We start from the raw sequence: 16,005 nt of genomic DNA on the forward strand, positions 1-16,005 counted from the left end.
TTTACAATTTGTTCGGCAAACCGTGGATGCAAAACCTTGATTAGCTTGCCATAGAACCAGGGGTGAAATCCAGCAGGTTCTGACAGGTTCTGGAGAACTGGTAGCGGAAATTTTGAGCAATTCGGAGAACCGGCAAATACCACCTCTAGCTGGCCCCAGAGTGGGGTGGGAATGCAGATTTTGCAATATCCTTCCCCTGGAGTGGAATGGAGATTTTGCAGTATCCTTCCCCTGCCATGCCCACCAAGCCACGCCCACCAAGCCACACCACGCCCACCAAGCCACACCCACAGAACCGGTAGTAAAAAAAATTGGATTTCATCACTGCATAGAACAATGTGCTCATCTGACCACTGACAGATATAGAGGGTCATTTTAAGCTATAGTTGGCTTAACAGGCCACCTTTGCCTGGTTTATTCATCAGCTAAACCAAAAAAAAAAATGAAATTATGTTTTCATCCAGCTGTTGTGATATGTTGTATGACTTGTGCCTGAACACGGTATGTTTAATATAGTTTATGGCTATGGTTAAACCCAATATGGAATATTACAAGAAAGTCTTTTCAGTGGCAGAACCTTGATTTAATTATTATTATTTTTTTTACTTTAAGACTTGGGCTGTAGACTAGATTCTTTTTGACAAACTATCTGCTTGATTCCAACATACTGGTAGATCGATCAGTCAGATTTATACCTCTCAGCAGCTAACAAGAACAATATAGCCATCAACAATATAATAGAAGTACAATAAAACAGCCACAACATAAAGTACAAAAAATAAAGCAATAACAGTACAATTGAGCAGGAGATTTCAATTACAATTCCAGTTTTAAAAACTTGCGGGAAGCTAATAATTTGGAATCAATCTGTGTTTTTGATCAACCACAATAAAAAAAGAAAAGACTTTGAGACTCTGGAAAGAATGCAGAGAAGAACAGCAAGAATGATCATGGGGCTGGAGGCTAAAACTTATGAAGAACGGTTACAGGAATTGGGTACGTGTAATCTAATGAAAAGAAGGAATAGGGATGACATGATAGCAGTGTTCCAATATCTCAGGGGTTGCCACAAAGAAGAGAGAGTCAGGGGCCAGCTAGAGGTGGTCTTTGCCGATTCTCCAAAGCACCTGAAGGCAGGACAAGAAACGATGGAAACTAAGCAAGGAGAGAAGCAACCTGGAATTAAGGAGAAATTTCCTAACGGTGAGAACAGTCAACCAATGGACCCATTTGCCTCCAAAAGTTGTGGGTGAGGCTTTCAAAAAGAGACAATTTGTCTAAAATGGTATAGGGTGTTGCTCAAAACGGGGTTGGACTAGAAGATCTCCAAGGTCCCTTCCAATTCTATTATTCTATAGGTCCGTGATGGCGAACCTATGGCACATGTGCCACAGGTGGCACGCGGAGCCGTATCTGTGGCCATGCGAGCGTGCGCCAGCCAGCTAATTTTCGGGTCTTTCGGGCCCACTGGAAGTCAAGAAACGGGCTGTTTCCAGCTTCCGGAGGGCCTCCGGGGGGTGGGGTGGGGAAGGCCGTTTTCACACTCCCCGGGCTCCAAGAAAGCCCCTGGAGCCTGGGGAGGGTGACGGTAACCTTTTTGCCGCCACATGCCAAAAGCGGCGGGAGTGTGGGGCATTGAATTAAGGGTGTGGGCATGCACATGCGCGACCCGCCTGCACGACCCCCACTTTAGCCATCCCTGCTGTAGGTTCTAGTGGGAAATTTCCTGGGTAGAGGTGATACGATGCCATTTGAGTCTCTTCCTTTCTTTTGTCCAAATAAAACCAATTCATCTGATTTCGTGGGTCGATTACAGAGGTTTTTTTTTTGCTCTGGCAGTTTTGTATTGCTGGCCCTGTTTTTTAAACCACCTCTCTGTTTCTTGCTTCTAATTCTAACGTTGCTGATCACGAAAAGCCCTGTCCTAAGGGAGCTGTGCTAAGTGATGGGGCCTTGATGTGACAAATTATGATGCTTGTAATATCCTGCTCCCCAAACGATTGCATTAAATCAAGGCAGTGACATTTAGTGTGGCAGTTTGCTGCTCTCCTATCGGGTTGCAGTTGGGAGATGCCACAGCTTGCGAGTCCGTCTGGGATGGAAAATTGCAAAGAGATAGTCCTTAACGTACCACCACAATTGACCTCAAAGTTTATGTTGTCAAGCGAGACATTTGTTAAAGTGAGTTTGGGCCCGTTTTACGACCTTTCCTGCCACAGTTGTGAAGTGAGCCACTGCCATTGATAAGTGAGTAACCTGGGTTGTTAAGCGAATCGGGCTTCCCCCATTGATTTTGCTTGTCGGAAGGTCACAAAAGAAAAAGATCACATGACCCTGGGATATTGCAAACGTCATAAATGTGAGTCGGATGTCAAGTGTCTGAATTTTGATCACGTGACCATGCTGTGGCCCGTACGCGGCCTTCGCGGCTGGTGGCTGATTCGGACAGCGAGGAGGCTGGTGTGGTACTGCGCCAGCAGCCTGTGCAGCTGGCACTCGAGTCGGACAATGAGGCTGGAGAAGATGTGATGCCAGAGGCGGGGATTCAGCCAGGGCCTTCAGAACCTCCAGAAGCTCCCATAAGTGAAGAGGAAGAAGAGAAGGAGCCTCTTCTTGATGCACGGGTGCGCAGAGCTGCCAAAAGGCAGGAGTGGCTCCTCAGGATGAGGTCTCCTCAAGAGGAAGGCTTGGGGCCAATTGGCCACTCCCTTAGCCTATTTAAGGAAGGATGACGACTGAAACAATTTGCAGGGAACAACTTCGTTCACTCTCCTTCATGCCTTGATCTTAGTTCTTTGCAAATTGCTTCTGGGCTTTCTGCCAACCATAGTAAAATTACGATTATTTATTCTTTGGATTCCTGTTAAGAAAGTTAATTAACAGTCTTTGTTTGGGAAAAAAAACTTATTTAATTTAGTAAACTAAGGTTTGTACAGACTTTGTGTTTGCTGCATTCTTTGGGGTCCATAGCTGGGGCAGAACAGACCATGGGGATGCTACTAAGGTCATCAGTGTGAAAAAATGGTCATAAATCATTTTTTTAAGTGACGTTATAACTTTGAATGGTCACTAAATGAGCTGTTGTAAGTAAAGGACTACCTGCACAGTAAAATATTGGACTACGGTAAGAGGGAGTCATTATTATAGAAGGAGTGCAATAGCCGGTAGTTTGAATTAGCGCCGTCTATATATCTGTATTTTTATTTTAACATTCGGTTGAGCAAGATATATTATAAACTGAATGCCATTGATGTCACCATGCACACGTTACAACTTGGATATTCACATCTTTTTTTACCTCATAGCATCCAATGCAAGCATGTAACTCACATCACTTGGGGAATTCTGTCCTATTTTTAAAAAATAGTTTATTGGGATGGAATCAAGGTTTCAGGTAAAAAGCTGATAGAATAGAAGCCAATAGAAGACATAAGCGCGCACACAACATAGTCATTCAAAAATAATTACTGCATTCTCTTATGTGGATGCTGTTAAAAGTTCACTGGAGGTAAAATGGGAAGCAGCCAAAATGGGGGTGGAGGTCGGGAGGAATCATGAAGAGTCGGGGGCATCAGAGGTTGGAGGACATCAAAGTTGAGGTGGCATGTGTAACATGTAACAAAAGGCTCCTTCTCCTTCTCCTTCTCCTTCTCCTTCTCCTTCTCCTTCTCCTCCTTCTCCTTCTCCTTCTCCTTCTCCTTCTCCTTCTCCTTCTCCTTCTTCTTCTTCTTCTTCTTCCTCCTCCTCCTCTTCCTCTTCTTCTTCTTCTCCTCCTCCTCCTCCTCCTTCTCCCTCCTTCTTCCTTCTCCTAATTCTTTCTTCTTCCTTCTCCATCTCTTCTTCTTCTCCCAATTCTTCCTCCTCCTCCTCTTCTCCTTCTCCTTCTTCTCCTTCCTCCTCCTCCTCCTCCTCTTCCTCCTCCTCCTCCTTTTCCTCCTGCCTCCTCCTCTTCCTCCTCCTCTTCTTCTTCCTCCTCCTCCTGCCTCCTCCTCCTCCTCCTCTCCTGCCTCCTCCTCCTCCCTCCGCCTCCATTTCTACTTCAGACATTTCTTTTGAGAAAAGCTTGTGGAGCAATAAATGTTTTGATTCCATCAGGCTTTCACTTTGCAAACACTTGTCCCACCATTGGACACATGCCTTATTTAAAATGGGAACACGTCTAACTCAGAGTCAGATTGGGAAAACATGCGAACTCTCGTTTATTCTTTTCCTGATTAGAACTTGTGAGAATCCACAGATTTCTTCCTGAGACAGAAAGAGCATGAGATATATATATATATATTTAAATGGTGTCAGAAAACAAAACTCCCATCCAGCTACAGGGAATCGAAAGCTTTTTTTTTTTTTTTTTTTTGACAGCCTTGAAGCTCTTGTTCATCTGTATTTTGTGGGGCTGAATTAGCTTGTTGGATTTTGTTACCCAAGGAGTATTGACAGTTACACCCTCTTCTGTGTTGGGAACAGCTGCTCACACTGATTTAGACTGGTGGGTGAAAATTGCACTCATTTTTCAGTTAAGAACTTACCAAATTTTGCAAATATCTTCACCAACGGGACGGAAGAAGTTCGATATTGAACAAACCTGAAGGTGAAAGAAGGCATCCGAAGAATTATCAGAAGGTCATACATATTTTTCTTTCTTTTAATGACCTTGTAATCCCTTGCATCAGGGTGGAGTCAGGGTGACTGAATGGAGCTGAGCATTTACTGGCCGAATGCCCTTCCTGACGCCTATGTGGAGTTCACGGCTCTTCACCACCAGCGGCACTTTCCTCCAGCCTTCGCCCAAAGTCCCACACCAGGAGGCGATAGCAAGCTTGGCCGGTGGTTCGGCAATCCGGTAGCAATGGCGGACCAAAGCTCCGCTCACCTGCCCGGGTGTCATTACTTCCTTCATGACTTACAATCAAAATTATGGACTCAAGGAGGGTCATAAGTCAAGGACTACCTGTACATAAGTTATGATCTTATTGAACCCAGAGTTGATCCTTCTTTGGGTCAGCACCACAGGTGGGTTTCAGCAGGTTCTGACCAGTTCTGGTGAACTGGTAGCAGAAAGTTTTAGTTTGGAGAACCGGTAGTAAAAATTCTGACTGGCCCCACCCCCATCTATTCTCTGCCTCCCAATTCCCAGCTGATCGGGAAGAAATGGGGATTTTTTAAAATTTATTTATTTATTTTTTTTAATTTGATTTATATGCCGCCCTTCTCCGGAGACTCAGGGCGGCTTACAATGCGCTAAGCAATAGCCTTCATACTTTTGTGTATTTTTACAAAGTCAGCTTATTGCCCCCACAAACTGGGTCCTCAATTTACCCACCTTAGAAAGGATGGAAGGCTGAGTCAACCTTGAGCCTGGTGAGAATTGAACTCGCAGTAATTGCAGGCAGCTGGATGTTAAATGCTGCCTTAGGAGTCATTAGCCTCCTACGCCACTCAGGCATAGGAGTAACCTTCCCCTGGAGTGGGATGGAATGGAGATTTTGCAGTATCCTTCCCCTGCCACGCCCACCAAGCCATGCCATGCCCACCAAGCCACACCCACAGAACCGGTAGTAAAAATTTTTGAAATGCACCAGTGGTCAGTGCCTGCCCTATGGGACAGCCTCAGTCTGAAAATGATGGGCAGTTTAGAAAGAGGAAATATAAATAAAACAAATACATAAAATGAAGATGACTCCAATCCTATTAGCTTTTTATGCAGCGTTCAAGGTCTCATGGACTTTGGGCTGGATGATTAGGCGAGGTGATAATCTTGGTTAATGTTGCTTGGAATGAATCGGGTTGCTTTGGGTTCTTCGGCATTAAGGCTGTTGTTAAATTGCTGTAGCTTTTAACCCATGTACAATTCCTGGAATTGCTTTTATGGGAAGGGCAGCCACATAAATTGTTTAAATGAATAAAAACAGTATTTTTTTTTTTTTCAGAGTGGTAACTTGGCCGATCCTTATTCGGAAAGGCAATGCAGAATCTTATATCTTTCAGGAAGCTTTCCACCTTGTGATGCTTTTAAAAGGTCATATAAGCCACTTCCTAATCCGATAATACTGGCTTCAATGCAGTTAGTATTGGGAAGACCCATTGAGGTTCTTATCTAGCCATTAAGGTGTCTTAAACTATCTCCTGAGATTGCTCTGAAGATATCAATTGAATAGAATCAGGTGTACGGTCCTGTTTCAATTGTTTATTGACAAATTCTTGTTCAGACTGAAGTTGCTCACTCTTGCTGAAACTTCAACCTGAAAGCTTATTGAGTAGATGGAGACAGACCTATTTTCTGGGCAGGGGAACGCTTCAAAGAGAAAGTGTGCTCCAATACATAAAAGGGACCGTGCTCCGATTGTTACTCCATGTAATCTCTTAAATGAGAAGAGATAAGGAACATAGGATCTAGGGCAAGGGTGAAATGCTATGGGTTTGCACCGGTTCAGGTGAACTGGTAGTAAAAAAATGCTACGGGTTTGGATGAATCGGTATTTCCGACAATCAGCTGTGCCTGGGGATTTATATTCGCTAGAAAGCAGGAAATCCTGCTTTCTGTTGTGACCCTGGCAGAAGTAGGTAGTAATTGACGCAAACAGTTCCAAAACAAACAGACTTTATTAGAACAGCTGAGAATTAACTCATTCTCAGTGTAGTCGAATCTAAATTAAAACAAAGTCTTCATAACACCTAATCACCAACCTTGGTATAATTAAGCAAACTGCCAAAGGCTTCTCTTGACAAAAGTTCAAAAGCAGAAGACACCGAAAAGAGATAAGTGTAGCAATACTTTCAATGTTGTTTTCCGACAAAGAGCCCAAGAGCCGTTGCTGGTCTTTTAAGCCTTATGGGAAGGGCCAATCATCTCTTGACCCACTCCCGAGTCGTCCTCTCTTCTTCAGCTGCTCTTGCCTTCTGGCAGCTCTTCTCATGCGTGCACTAGGAACAGGCTCCTCCTGTTCCTCCGCCTCTCTACTGTCAGCCTCTGGAGGCTCCGGAGTCTGCACATCACTCCCCGATGGCCCTGGCCCCATCTCTGCCTCTGACGCAGAGCCCTCATCCGGGCCTTCTCCAGCCTCCAGGACTGGCCCATGTTCTTTCTCAGCCTCATTGCTGTCTTGACTCCGCTGCCAGCTCCGCAGGCTGCTGACGAACCACAACACTTTCTAGTGAATCTAAATCGTGCGGCACAGCTGTTCCTCCCCCTCGCTGTTCTACTTACCATCTTAAGCCTCCTTTTTCAGCACTGCGCAGTAGCGCCTGCAGTGCACCTGCATGCAAAGCGCGTGTTTATGCGCAGCAAACCGGTAGCAGACTTCGGAGCATTTTACCACTGATCTAGGGACATGCTAGCATTCATCCTCTGCCTCCTATTCCCCCCCCCAAATTGTTAACATCGACCATTATCTATTGCTAGTTGCCACTAGCAATACTAGTTCCTAGTTCCTTACTCTCCGTACTCCTCTGCCTATTAAAATCATAAAAAGGAGAAACTCTACTGGAGTTCTCTTACTTTTCTTGTCGCTTGGGTTTCAGCTTGATCTAATTAGGGAGGAACAGAGCTCCAGAGACAACCTGGTTTGTTTATAATTGGAGCATTTCTCCCAGAACTATTTTTCTTTGAAACCATGTACGCATACTCAAGCTTCGGAGGATTCTGATAAAATAGGCACATAAAACACATCCGGAAACCATGTTGTCTGAATTCATGCCACACACCCAAGCAAACTACACTGTATATTTATTTGTATTTATTTGCTTAAATGTATTGGCTGCCCATTGTGCTTTGGTGGACTTTGGGTGGTGTACAAAATTGGAAGGTGAGTAATTAATTTGAGCCTCCGGGAGGGCGAAAACAGCCTCCCCCAAGCTTTGGAGGCCCTCTGGAGGTTCCCAGCCTTCCCGAACTTCCGGTAGGCCCGTTTTTTCGCCCTCCCCAAGCCTCCGCACGTGCCCTGCACTTACCTGCATCCAAAACAGGCCACGTGGGGACTCCAGGGAGGGGAGGGTGCAGTGGTGGGTTGCCTCCCGGTTCGGACCGGTTCACAAGAACCATTAGTAAAACTGGCAGGAGGCTCCGCCCACTGACCCAGACGTCATTAGGAAGCTTCTGCACATGCGCAGAAGAGCGTGCGTGTGCGGGGCCCCATTTGGTGTGGTTTACCTTGAGTTTGTATCTATTGTGTGCTTGTGTATTGTTGTGGTTGAAGCTGAAGTAGTCATTGACAGGTAGGACATTGTAGCAGATAATTTTATGAGCTATGCTTAAGTCCTACCGAAGGCAGCGTAGTTCTAAGTTTTCTAAGCCCAGAATTTCAAGTCTGGTGGCATAAGGTATTTTGTTGCAAGCAAAGAATATACGATATTCCATTTTCCCAGGTTGGGGAACCTAATCAATTATCTTTGATGCTTGGAAATCCATTGAAACAGCCACCCTCTGAGATTTGAGGATTAATAGGAGTAGACATAACAATGATTAAGTTATAACATAACGTAACTTATGTCTGCAGTCACAACATAATTCTAAGACTGAAAATTAGGCTTGTCAGATGTTACATCTTTTCTATCCTGCTCTACGGACTAGCATTTGAAATGTGGATTTATAAGACGGCTGTTACGTATAAACTGGGTTAACAAAATCACAAATGAGGAGGTGATAAGCTGCCTGGAAAGCCAAGAGATCATCAAAGCCATTAAAAAGCGAAAGTTAGAATATTTTGGACATGTGATGCAACACCCAGAAAAATACAACATCCTTCACTTAATCCTCCAGGGAAAGATTGAAGGCAAACGAGGTCCAGGCAGTGGCTTCAAAACCTTAGGGACTGGTTTGGACAAAACTCAGCAGCACTTTTTCATGCGGCTGTTGACAAAAATAGGATTGCCAACATGATCGCCAATGTCCGATGACAGATATGGAAGAAGAAGAAGAAGGAGAAGGAGGAGGAGGAGGAGGAGGAGGAGGAGGAGGAGGAGGAGGAGGAGGAGGAGGAGAAGGAGAAGACATAACAATAGGTCATCCTATATTTGTCCCACATTGCAGCAAATGAAGTTATCCTAGATCAGCCTCACCCAAAGCTGAGAACCTCCAGCTCTGTTGGATTATGGAAACTGGGAACTGTGGATGTTGTAGTCTATCACATTTGAAGCTGTAAAGTTGGGAAAGCTGCCCTAGATGACAAACTCAGCTGAACACTGCAATATTTTAGGGACACAAGGACCTCTTAAAAAGTCACCCTGTTGGCCTTGGATAAAAATAGCAAAACCCACAGCAATAGCATCACCTAATTTGAAGAGGACTTTTGCAGTCTAGGTATGGATATCTTGGAAGAACATCTGTCTGCCAAAGAAAATGTTCAGGCTTCGTGGAATCGTGGCTAGCCAGCTGACTTCCTAAGACAGAACTTTCGATTTATGTAACCTAATGGTGGGAATCCCGCTGGCAGCATCATCTGATCAACCTGTCTTTATGTGTGAAGTGTGGTTGGGAATGTACATCATGGCGGGATCTTGTGGTACACAGAATAATTAAAAAAAAAAAAAACCAAGATAGCAATAGCACTTAGACTTATATATAATTTCTCAGGGCTTTGCAGCCCTCTCTAAGTCAAGCTATTCTCCAAAGCATCTGAAGGCAAGACAAGAACCAATGGATGGAAATGAATCAAGGAGAGAAGCAACCTAGAACTAAGGAGAAATTTCCTGATAGTTAGAACAATTAATCAACTTGCCTCCAGAAGTTAGGAATGCTCCAACACTGGAAGTTTTTAAGTTTTTAAGAAGTTTTTAAGAAGTGATTGGTATAGGGTTTCCTTCAAACTCTGCTATTCTGTTCTGTTCTAAGTGGTTTACAGAGTCAGCATATTGCTTCCCTCAATCTGCGTCCTCTTTTTACCAACCTTGGAAAGATGGAAGGTTGAGTCAACCTTGAACTGGTCCCCGGGTCATGTGATCATCCTTTCCCACCTTATGACAAGCCAATTGTTTTATTTAATTCAATATTGAGGCTGCCAAAACTCTGAGTGATGTACAATTAAAAGACCACAAAAGAGGGGGTACCACTGACCAGAAGACCAACCTTATAACACAAATAATCCAGAAAACACAAAAGAAAAACCAAAAAAAAACAGAGGAATGGACTAACTAACATATCCCAAGGTCTGTGAGAAAAAGCTAGTTTTGAACAGTTTGCAAAAAAAAATCAGTAAGGCAGGTATAATATGGATTTCACAGAGGTGAAATCCAGCAGGTTCTGACAGGTTCTGGAGAACCAGCAGTGGAAATTTTAAGTAGTTCGGAGAACCGGCAAATACCACCTCCGGCTGGCCCCAGGGTGGGGTGTGTTCTGCCCCAGCTATGGACCCCAAAGAACGCAGCACACACAAAATCTGTACAAACCTTAGTTTACTAAATTAAATCAGTCTTTTTCAAACAAAGGCAGTTAATTAACTTTCTTAAAAGCCTACAAGAATCCAAAGAATAAATAATCGTAATCTTACTATGGTTGGCAGAAAGCCCAGAAGCAATTTGCAGGAAGCTGATAAGAGAACTAAGATCAAGATGAAGGAGAGTGAATGAAGTTGTTCCCTGCATATTGCCTCAGTCGTCATCCTTCCTTAAATAGGCTAAGGGAGTGGCCAATTGGCCCCAAGCCTTACTCTCGAGGAGACCTCCTCCTGAGGAACCACTCCTGCCTTTTGGCAGCTCTGCGCGTCCGTGCATCGAGAAGAGGCTCCTCCTCTTCTTCCTCTTCACTTATAGGAGCTTCTGGAGGTTTTGAAGGCCCTGGCTAAATCCCCGCCTCTGGCACCACATCTTCTCCAGCCTCCTCATTGTCTGACTCGAGTGCCAGCTGCACAGTCTGCTGGTGCAGCACCACACCAGCCTCCTCACTGTCGGAATCAGCTACTAGCTGTACAGGCCGCTGATGGGCCACAACAGGATGGGAATGGAGATTTTGCAATATCCTTTCCCCAGGAGTGGGGAGGGAATGGAGATTTTGCAGTATCTTTCCCCTGCCACGCCCACCAAGCCACGCCCACAAAACCAATAGAAAAAAAAATTGGATTTCACTACTGGGATTTGAGGATGTCATTCCAGAGGGCAAGAATTATGAATGAGAAGATACACTTCCTACAAGTTGACATTAGTTGACAGGACCCAGATGATGTCCATTCTAGCAAACCTCACTGGTTTTACTGTTTTTGAAGCAACCAATTCTTGGCCGAATTATTGAATAAGAAAAGTAAATTATAATGGTTTTCAAGTAAATTTAGCTTTTGCTTTTGTATGATAGATGACACTAAAGGAAGGACTAAGGAAAAAGTTTACTTTGGTATATTTGGAATATGGCAAGACATGAATGTCCTGTTTAAACAGCTCAGTTACATTTTGGCATCTTTCACACTCGTTCTTTTTTAAGCAAAAGACACCACTCGTATGTAATTCTTGTTACATAATGATGTAAAATACAGCATCATTTCAGGAAATATGAAACATCTGCCAAAATGTCTAACTTCTTCCACCTATGCAAAGAAAAGAAAAAAGCTCCTGACTTTTGTTTTTCATTTTTCTTATTGTTATCTGGAGTTGGGAATAGAATAGAATAAAATAACAGAGTTGGAAGGGACCTTGGAGGTCTTCTAGTCCAACCTCCCTGCTTAGGCAGGAAATCCTACACCTTCAGACAAATGGTTATCCAACATCTTCTTAAAAACTTCCAGTGTTGGAGTATTTACAACTTCTGGAGGCGAGTTGTTCCACTGATTAATTGTTCTCACTGTCAGGAAATTTCTCCTTAGTTCTAAGTTGCTTCTCTCCTTGATTAGTTTCCACCCATTGCTTCTTGTCCTACCCTCAAGTGCCTCCCTCTTCTTTGTGGCAGCCCCTGCCACAAAGTCCTTCTTTTCATTAAATTAGACATACCCAGTTCCTGCAACCGTCCTTCATATGTTTTAGCCTCCAGTCCCCTAATCCTCTTTGTTGCTCTTCTCTGCACTCTTTCTAGAGTCTCCACATCTTTTTTACATTGTGGCGACCAAAACTGGATGCACTATTCCAAGTGTGGCCTTACCAAGGCCTTATAAAGTGGTATTAACACCTCATAATTAAATTATTAAGGAATAATTAAGCAGGAAGAAGAAAGGGCAGAATCTCTACTGATTCTTTCACACCTTGGCTTGCTTGAATTTCTCAGCTGTTTGAAGAAAAAAACCCACATTGTGAGTTTGCCAAACTTATCCTTGTGAAGCATAAGTTCATTTAGTGACCATTTGAATTTACAACAGGATCGAAAAAAGTGACTTATGATGTTTTCCACACTTAAGACCGTCGTAGTGTCCCTATAGTCATGTGATCAAAATTCAGACGCTTGGCAACTGATTCATATTTATGATGGTTGCAGTGTCCCAGCATCACGTGATCCCTTTTGCGACCTTCTGACAAGCAAAGTCAACGGGGAAACCAGATTCGCTTAACAACCGTGTGACTAACTTAACAACTGCAGTGACTCACTTAACAACTCTGGCAAGAAAGGTTGTAAAATGCGGCAAAATTCACTGAACAACAATCTCGCTTAATGACAGAATTTTTGGGCACAATTGGGTCATAAATTGAGGACTACCTGCATATAGTTTATGCATTTTTTTTCTTTTTTGAGGAATTTAATGAAGGAAGTATGGTGGCCACACGGGATGGGATATGCCCAGTGATGGGATTCAGCCGGTTCTCTCCAGATCCAGGTAGCGGCAACTGCAGGAGGCTCCGCCCACCCGCCCGGACGTAATGTGCGATTATTGCGCACGCGCAGAATTTGCAAACCAGTAGGGAAGGTAAGTGAATCCCACCTCTGGATCTGCCTATTAAAGTTCCTTTGTCCTCCTAATTGTAGAGGCCATAGAAAAGGCCTTGAAAGACAGACGGAAAAGGCATGTCCAAAGCAATGGTCAGATAAGAAGGGCTTAAGCCAGAGTCAAGAAAATAAATTGAGGAAACATCTCAGACAAGTTCCTTCCTGGTACACATGAACACAAAGAGAGGAAGAGGGGAAGCACATTCAGATGGCAAGATCTGTTACTAGAATAATTAAATATAAAGAAACCATTAGAGAGCATTTTACTGAGGCAGCCTTCGGTGGCGCCATCTTGGATTGCTACCAACCTGCGTTCCATTGAGGACCTGTATACTGCACAAGTCAAAAAGAGGGCTGTGAAAATATTGACAGATTCCTCACATCCTGGACATAAACTGTTTCAACTACTATCCTTAAAACGACGCTATAGAGCACTGTGTCAGCATTCCAGAAAACCCCCCAGCTCCAAGTAAAGACGCGGAAGCAACCATTTTCAAAGTTCTATTTACTAGAATAGGTAAACTGGCACATCTGGGAAAACCCGAATCTGAGAGGTCCGGGTTTTCCCTCAGAAAGTCAAAACCCCCAAAACCATTTCCTCACTCCTCAGTCGATCACATGCTCCAATCAACCACCGTCCCATCTTGAGACATCACTCCGACCACTCCTTCTCCAGATGCAGATCGTCCTGACCTTGACTGACAGGAAGAATGCTATTATGTCTACAGACAACCCCTCTACTAAATCCCCTCCCTCCTATTTTCCCACACACGAGAAGGTGGCAGCATGGAAGCTTCCGGCTTAATATGGCTTCCAAAGCTGACACACTGCACACCGAACAACTAGACACAAGAACAGTTTTTTCCCGAATGCCATCACTCTGCTAAACAAATAATTCCCTCAACACTGTCAAACTATTCACTAAGTCTGCACTACTATTAATCTTCTCATCTTCTCAACGTTCCCGTCACCCATCTCCTCCCACTTATGTCTGTATGACTGTAACCTTGTTGCTGGTATCTTTATGATTTATATTGATATTGTTTCCTGATTGCTTATTTGTACCCTATGGCTATCATTAAGTGTTGTACCTTATGATTCTTGATGAACGTTTCTTTTCTTTTATGTACTCCGAGAGCGTATGCACCAAAGACAAATTCTTTGTGTGTCCAATCACACTTGGCCAATAAAAATTCTATTCTATTCTATTCTATTCTATTCTATTCTATTCTATTCTATTCTATTCTATTCTATTCTATTCTATTCTATTCTATTCTGTTACTATCTTCTTCTTCTGCTTTTCAGATTCTTGAATGCCACTTTGCACAGTCAGCTGCGTCTCCAGGGCGCAGGCCCGCTGCTTGCATATCTCTGCTGATGGTATCTTGCCATCTCTGTTTTGGGCACCCGTGAGGTCGCTGGCCATTGACTTTTAGTTGGTAGGCAGTCTTGGCCACGGTGGAAGGTGCTGCTCTCTGGGCATGTCCATACCAGCGGAGCCAGCCTTCTCTCATCTTCTCTATAATTGGTGCCACACCAAAATGTTGTCGAATGATGTTATTTCTGATGTGGTGAAGAAGGGAGATGCCTCATAAACCAATGCAGCCTTCACATTTCCATGGCATGGAGAGAGCTTTCGGTCCCTATTGTTGCTGCCCAGCATTCAGTGCCACACAGTGCAACAGGGCGGATGGTTGTCTTGTAAATCTTAGATTTAAGACGGGTTGGCATTCGTCTGTCACATAGCACACCGGTGAGTTCTCGCCAACGCATCCAGGCTGCATTCACCCTTGCTCACACCTCGCCATTGATGCCTGTTACTATAGCTATTTCAATCAAAGTAGTCTTCACCTATATGGCATTGGCTTGTAAGGGCTGACACCAATATAATAAGATTCTAGAACAGTCTTCCCACAACTGATGTTCAAGGTATGTTGGACTTTAGCTCCTTGAAATCCCAGTTAGCATGACCAAAGTCATTCTTTTGACTATGCTGGTTCGTTATTCTGGGAGTTGAGGTCCAATGCAACTTGGTCTAAACATATTACCTACTTCTAACCCAGCTATTTCCTTGGACAGCAAAGGTTGACTAACAAACAAGGACTGGAGCGCATAACACCAGACATGTCACTAGAAGGAAAAAAATCACAGAACTGCATCTCGCTTATTTTGGCCATGTCATGCAGGGGGGTTCACTGGAGAAAACAGTTACGTTTGGAAGAGTTAGTGGTAAAAGGAAACCAGACTGTCAAAGAACATGGTGGCTGGATACCATCAAAGCTGAAACCAAAGCATAGAACAACTCAGAGAAGTAATGCAAGATCAGAAGAGGTGGAGACACTTCAGAGATGGGTTTCAGCAGATTCTGATCAGTTCTGGAGAACCGGTAGAGGAAATTTTGAGTAGTTCGGAGAACCGGGAGTAAAAATTCTGACTGGCCCCGCCCCCATCTATTCTCTGCCTCCTAAGTCCCAGCTGATTGGGAGGAAATGGGGATTTTGCAGTAACCTTCCCCTGGATTGGGGAAGGAATGGAGATTTTACAGTATCCTTCCCATGCCACACCCACCACGCCCACCAAGCCATACCACGCCCACCAAGCCACACCTACAGAACCGGTAGTAAAGATTTTTGAAACGCACCACTGAGAAACGTGGCCCATAGAATCGCCAAGAGTCAGACACGATTGAATGGCTATCATCATCATCATCATCATCATCATCATCATCATCATCATCATCGATCATGCTATTGAAATCTGGTTACAGTTCTGGAAACATTCTAATGGGATACCATGCCAAAAATGTCCCCACACCTTGACACAGATTGCCATGGCAAAGGTCCACCAAAGGGAAGTTTCAATGTTTTTATTCAAAGCAGCTTCTCACAATGTATAAATACTGCATATTAACACACATGAAAAATACAACTTCTAAGGCACCCAGAAAAATGTGTTCATACACTAGTTTACAGGACCATGGACAAATAAATTGTGTACAATTTGATCTACACAGTCACGATATCAGATATATCAGAAGATATGCATCCCTCGGTACTGAACTAATTTCTGAAATATTTACAACACTGTGGTTAAGGGGTGCCCCATACCCTCATATTGGTCATACTGTGCAGTCTTCACAAATATTGGAAACATGACATTTAGACAACAAAATA

The sequence above is a fragment of the Pituophis catenifer genome, unplaced genomic scaffold (assembly GCF_029215685.1).
Source record: "Pituophis catenifer annectens isolate HBS135680 unplaced genomic scaffold, rPitCat1.0.hap2 SCAF_13, whole genome shotgun sequence".
Classification (NCBI taxonomy): Eukaryota; Metazoa; Chordata; class Lepidosauria; order Squamata; family Colubridae; genus Pituophis; species Pituophis catenifer.